Below are 6,548 nucleotides of genomic sequence, written 5' to 3'. Positions count from 1 at the left end.
GTCATCATCTCTGGCTCCATTTCAGGCATCACTGCTTCTCTGGGTAGGGTCCTGCTCTCTGCTCTTCTTCCTTGATGGTCCTAGGGACCTCCGCTCCTAGTGTTGGCTACGATTTTGTTAAGAATTTTTGCTTCTATGTTCATGAGGGATACTGGTCTATAATTTTTTTTTCTCAGTGATGTCCTTCCTTGGTTTTGGTATGAGGGTTATGCTTGCTTCATAAAATGTATTAGGAAGTTTTCCATCCATTTCTATATTCTAGAATAATTTGAATAGAATTGGTGACACCTCTGAATGGTAAAACTCACCAGTGAAGCCATCTGGACCTGGGCTTGTTTTGGTTGGGAGTTTTTTGAGGACCTGATCAATTTCTTCTTTTGTTATGGGTCTGTTCAAGTTTTCTGCTTCACTCTGTGTATGTTTAAGTAGGTTGTGCTTTTCTGAAAATGTATCCATTTCAAATTGCCATATAATTTCTTATTGATGTTATTTGTAATCAATCTTCTTTTCTTTTGTTAGATCGGCCAATGGTTTGATGAGTTTATTAATTCTCTCAAAGAACACATTTCTTGTCTTGTTGATTCTTTTGTTTTTCTGTTTTTTATTTCATTTATTTCTGCTCTAACCTTTATTATTTCTTCTTTTCTGGTTGCAGTTGGCTTACTTTGATGCTCTGTTTATAACTGTTGGAGTTGTTAGGTTAAAGGGTTGATTTTGGTTCTTCTTTTTGGATGTGTGTTTAGTTCTATAAATTGCCCTCTGAGCACTGTTTTTCTATATCCCAAAGGTTTTGGCATGTTGTGTTTTCATTCTTGTTTGATTCAAGAAATTTTAAATTTCATTTTGGTTGGGAGTTTTTGATATTACCCAGTAACTGTTAAGGTTTTAAAGTTTGTTTTTATTTCTTGATTTTCCTATTGCTGATTTCTAATTTTATAGCATTGTGATCTGGGAAGATACTTTGTTGTAGTACTTTGATTTTTTAAAATTTATTGAGGTTGGCTTTGTGGCCTAACATATGGTGTATTTCGGAGAATGGTCCCTGGGAAAGAATGTATGTTGTGCTGTTGTTGGGTTGCGTGCTCTGTATATGTTTATGAGGTAACTTGGTTGACTGTGCTGTTTGTTTCTCTGTATCTTTGTTGCATTTCTTTCTAGTTTTTCTATCCTTCATTGAAGGTGGTGTATTAAAATCTCCTACTATTAGTGTAGAATTGCCTATTTCTTTCTTCAGTTCTGTTAGAGTTTGATTTATGTCTTTTGAGGTTCTTTCATTGGAAGTATAGATATTTATTATGATTACGTCCTCTTGTTCAATTGATCCCTTAATCATTATATAATGTCTTTCTTTGTCTCTTACACTGGTTTTTGCCTTAAAGTCTGTTTTATCAGAGATTAAAATAACCAATCCTGCTCATTTTTATTAACGTTGGCTTGATAGATTTTTTCCATATTTTTTAATTTTTAGTCTATTTTTGTCTTTGTGCACAAAGTGTGTCTCATGTAGACAGCACATTGAAGGATGATCCTGTTCTCTTATCCATTGTGCTATTTACTGTCTCTTGACTGGTGCATTTAATTCATTTACATTCATTGTAATTATTGATAGGCATGAATTGATTGCCATCATTTTGTTGTGGGCTTTGTGTGTGTGTGTGTTGCTGTTAGTCTCTTTGTTCCACATAATTTTCTGTGCTGAGTTCATTTTGCTTGTGGGTTTTCTTTTCAGTTTCATTTCTGTTGTCTTAATATTTACTAAATCTTTCTGATTTTCCTATTTTTTATTTTGATGTAAAAGTGTAATAATTTTCTTTGAGATTACCCTGTAATTTATTGTTTTTTCCCCTTTTGGAACAGTCTGTTTTATCTTGAAATCTACTAGACTTCCTCACCATTTGGAAGTTCTGTATCTACACTATTCCCACTTTGTGCTTTGTAGTTATGAATAGACATCTCTGGTTCCCTATTTTCTGTCTTGCATGTTTGTTTTAGGAGTCCTGGTGTGGCGCTGTTTGGTTTGAACTGCAAGTTCAGCAGTTCAAGCTCACCAGCTAGTCTTTGGAAACCCTAGACGGGTCGCTATGGGTAGGAACCGACTTGAAGGCTCTTAGCAACAATAAAACATGTTTGTTTTACTTTAAATACTTCTTTATCTGGATTTAGTTCTGGGTGTTGTTGTCATGTATGCTGATCTCAGATTGCTGCCTGCTATTGTTGCTTTTCAGTCCAAAGAAAACCCTTCAGTGTTTTTTTGTAAAGTTGGCCTGTTTGTTACAAATTCCTTGAATTTCTGTGTATCTGGATATGTCCTGATTTCACCACTGTATTTGAGGGGCAGCTTTGTTGGATATATGATTCTTGGTTGGCAATTTTTTTCCTTAAGAGTTTTGTATATATCATCCCATTGTCTTTGAGAAATCAGAGTTTAGTCTTGTTGGTTCTCCTTTGTAGGTAACTTCATTTTTCCTGAGCTGCCCTCAGCATTATTTCCTTCTCTTTGGTTTTGGAAAATTAGAAGAATTGATGCATTGGAGTTGCGGTGTTGGAGGAGAATATTGAAAGTGCCATGGGCTGTCAAAAGAACCAACAGATCTGTGTTGGAAGAAGTGTAGCCAGAGTGCTCTTTGGAGGCCAGGATGGCCAGACTTCCTCTCTCATACTTCAGACATATTGTCAGGGGAGACCAGTTGCTGGAGAAAGATATCATGTTTGGTAAGATAGAGGCTCAGAGAAAAAGAGGAAGACCCCCAGCAAGATGAATTGACAAAGTGGAACATCAATGGGCTCAAGTGTAGCAACAATTGTGAGGTTGGCCCAGGACTGGGCAGTGTTTCATTCTGTTGTGCATAAGGTCACTATGAGTTGGTACTGTCTTGATGGCATCTAACAACAACAACAATTCTTTCTTATTTCTTAGTGTGAACTAAAATTGTCTGTTGTCTCTGGGGCATTGTAGTATTAATGTATTTGTGTTTAACTGGTGATTATATTTTGGTGAGTTTTTAGGCTCTCACCAACTGTCTCCTGTGGATGTGATTAGAGAATGGAACAGTATGCACTGTTTTCTGTTTGCCATTTGTGTATGTCAGTTTAGGGTGAATTTGGCTGGTGTTGGTTGATGAGGTGTCTGTTTGTCGTACTCTGGTGGCTTTCATGTTGCCATGTGGCTGGAGCTATGCTATCGGTATTTTAAATACCAACAATATACAGTCATGATGAACAGGTTTCAGCTGAGCTTCCAGACTAAGACAGACAAGGAAGGAGGCGGACTACTTCTGATGGTTAGCCACTGAAAAATTCATGAACACCTGTCACTGCCAGATAGCACCAGAATATTGAATATTGAAACATGATCAAAAGCACCAGAATATTGTCAGGTATAGTGTTGAAAAATGAACCCCTCAGGTTAGAAAGCACTTAAAATACGACTGGGGAAGAGCTACCTCCTTAAAGTGGAGTTGACCATGATGACACAAATGGAGTAAAGCTTGCAAGACCTTCATTTGCTGATGGGCACAAAGCAGAATGAGGGTAAACTGCAAATCTCCATTAATAATTAGAACATGGAATGTATGAAGTATAAATCTAGGAAAATAGGAAGTTGTCAAAAATGAAGTGGAATGCATAAAAATGGATACCCTGGGCATTAGTGCACTGAAATTGACTGGTATTTGCCAATTTGAATCTGACAATCATCTGGTTTATTATTCTGGGAATGACAAATTGGAGAGGAATGGCGTTGCTGTCATCACCAAAAAGAACATTTCTAGGTCTATGTTGAAGTATAATTCTGTCTGTGATAATAGTATAATATCCATATGCCTAAAAGGTAGACTCACCACTTGTCTGCCAGTTGTTGGCATGCTGAAAGCTATGCCAGTGGTAATTAAAAAACCAGCAGGGTTACCATGGTGGCCAAGTTTCAGATGAGCTTCAAGACTAAGACAGACTAGGAAATATGAGAGATGAGCTACTTCTGAATATTTAGTCACTGAAACCTATAAACTGTCATATTTTTGTTAGGTGTCATCGAGTGGGTATGTCATTCTGCAGTTGTTGTCTGTTCTTGTTGGTTCTCAGTCCACAGAACTTCCTTTAGGATGTTTTTCATAGCAGGGTTGGCTTTGGCAAAATCCTTTAGCTTCTGTTTATCCTGAAATGTTTTGATTACACCATCATATTAGATTGACAGCTTTTCTGGGTAAAGGATTCTTGGGTGGCAGTTTTTTTCCTTTTAGGGTTTTATATACGTCTCCCCATTGCCTTCTTGCCTGCATGGTTTCTGTTGAGAAATCTAAATTATTAATCATTTAGAACTCTTTCTGCAGGCTTTGAATTGTTTCCAATGCTGTATTTATCTTATTTGATTGCTCCTGTAGCGCTTTCCTGACTTCTTCCTTATTTTTCTCAATTCCATTATATAGTGTTTTGATATATTTTATAATCACTTTTCTGAATTCCCTCTCAGGCATTTCCAAAGCCTGCCCATCTTCCAGTATGGAATGTAGGTCTACTTTCAGCTCATTTGCCTCAGTAACTCCATCTCATTTCTGGACATGTGCACATATGGTCATCTGCTTCTGTTTTTTTGGGCATATTCAGGGGTTATCTGTGGCCTTAATACTTAGATGGGTGTGTATTTTGGTATTTGTTATGCTTTCTGATTGCCTCCAGGTTGATGTGATCAGGAAATGGGCTTCCTTTTTCACCCTTTTTCTTGAGAAATTTCAAGATGCCACTGTTAGTCATTTTGACATAACTTAGGATTTAATTTTTGGGCTATTTCCTTTTTTATCTGCCTGTCCTGCTCCACCATCCCCATTCAGGCCTTTTTTCTAGTTATAAACAGTTCAGGGCCGGCTGTGGTCATTTGGTTTTAAGTGGAAACTGTCTCTTTAAATTTTGAGATCTGTGCTCATGCATAGTAGAGCCCTCTGAGGGTGGAGCTAGGGTGTCCACTAGCTCAGGCACCCCTATAGTCACCAGAATGGAGGTACACAGGCAACAAGGGACCAATGAACAGATATCAAAAGAAAAGAATGTCCACACCTTTATCTCTGTGGTTCTATCAGGTGTCCGTGGCTGGTCTGATCCTCCCCCTATTTGGTCTTACCCAAGATGGTGGCTCCTATAGCAACTGAGCGTCTTGAATTAGAAAGCAATGGATTTCTTGCTTCTGCTACAAATTTCCCTAGCTGTAAGCCTTTCAACCTTCTAAATATTCCTTTATATGTGCTTCAGAGTTCTGGGACCATCCCCTGAGCTTGCTTGGTCCTGTATTCTGTGTTGTTACCGACAGAGCTCCTTACTGCACTTCCACCCAATCTGTCATCTTGTTTGTTCTTGTTCTTCAACACTTTTAAAAGGTCTTGTGCAGTAGATTTACCTAATGCAACACATCATTTGATTTCTTGACTGCTGCTTCCGTGAGTGTTGATGGTTAATCCAAGAAGAATGAAGTATTTGACAACTTCAATCTTTTCTCCATTGATAAGGATGTTGTTTATTGGTCCAGTGATGATGATTTTTGTTTTCTTTGTACTGAGATGCCATCTATACTGAAGGCTGTCATTTTTAATTTTCATCAGTAAGTATCTTAAGTCCTCTTCACTTTCAGCAAGCAAGATTGTGTCATCTGCATATCGCAGGTTGTTAATGAGTCTTCCTCCAATTCTGATGCATGTTTTTCTTCATATAACCTAGCTTCTCAGATTATTTGCTCAGCATACCATTTGAATAAGTATGGTGAACTAATACAACCCTGTCACACACCCTTCCTAATTTTAAACCATTCAGTGTTCCCATGTTCTGTTGGAACAACTGCCTCTTCATCTATGTACAGGTTCCTCATGAGCACAATTAAGCTTCCAGAATCACAGCAACTCACAAGCCACCACAGTACAACAAACTAACAGACGAGTGGTGGCAACTGCCAGATAGCACTAGAATATTGAAGATTGAAACATGATAAAGAACACCAGAATATTATCAGATATGATGCCAGAAGATGAGCCCCTTAGTTTGAAAGGCACTCCAAATACAACTGTGGGAAGAGATGCCTCCTGATAGACGGGTTGACTGTGATGTCTGACTCGAGTAAAGCCTTCTGGACCTTTGTTTTCTGATGGGGTATAATTCAAAATGTGGAGAAACACCTGTAAACATCTATTAGTAATCGGAGCATGAAATGTACAAAGTATGAATCTAGGAATATTGAAAGTTGTAAAATATGAAATGGAACACATAAACATTGATCTCCTATGCATTAGCAAGCTGAAATGTACTGATATTGCCCATTATGATTCTGGCAATCACATTCTTTACTACACCAGGAATAACAAATTGTATAGGAATGGCATCGCATTCATCATAAAAAAGACCATTTCAACAGGAAACATCAAGGCAAGTGGTCAGGTCCCCTCAGTGCAAATCCCCTTCTAAGACTAAGACTCAATGGGAATACACACTGTGATTGGTGATGACACTCGACACTGATAAGGGGAAGTGAGGGAAAAACAGCAATGAAGCGGTGATATAAGCCCTACAAC

This window comes from Chrysochloris asiatica, unplaced genomic scaffold (genome assembly GCF_000296735.1).
Source record: "Chrysochloris asiatica unplaced genomic scaffold, ChrAsi1.0 scaffold00047, whole genome shotgun sequence".
Taxonomy (NCBI): Eukaryota; Metazoa; Chordata; class Mammalia; order Afrosoricida; family Chrysochloridae; genus Chrysochloris; species Chrysochloris asiatica.
This window is presented reverse-complemented; position numbering follows the sequence as displayed.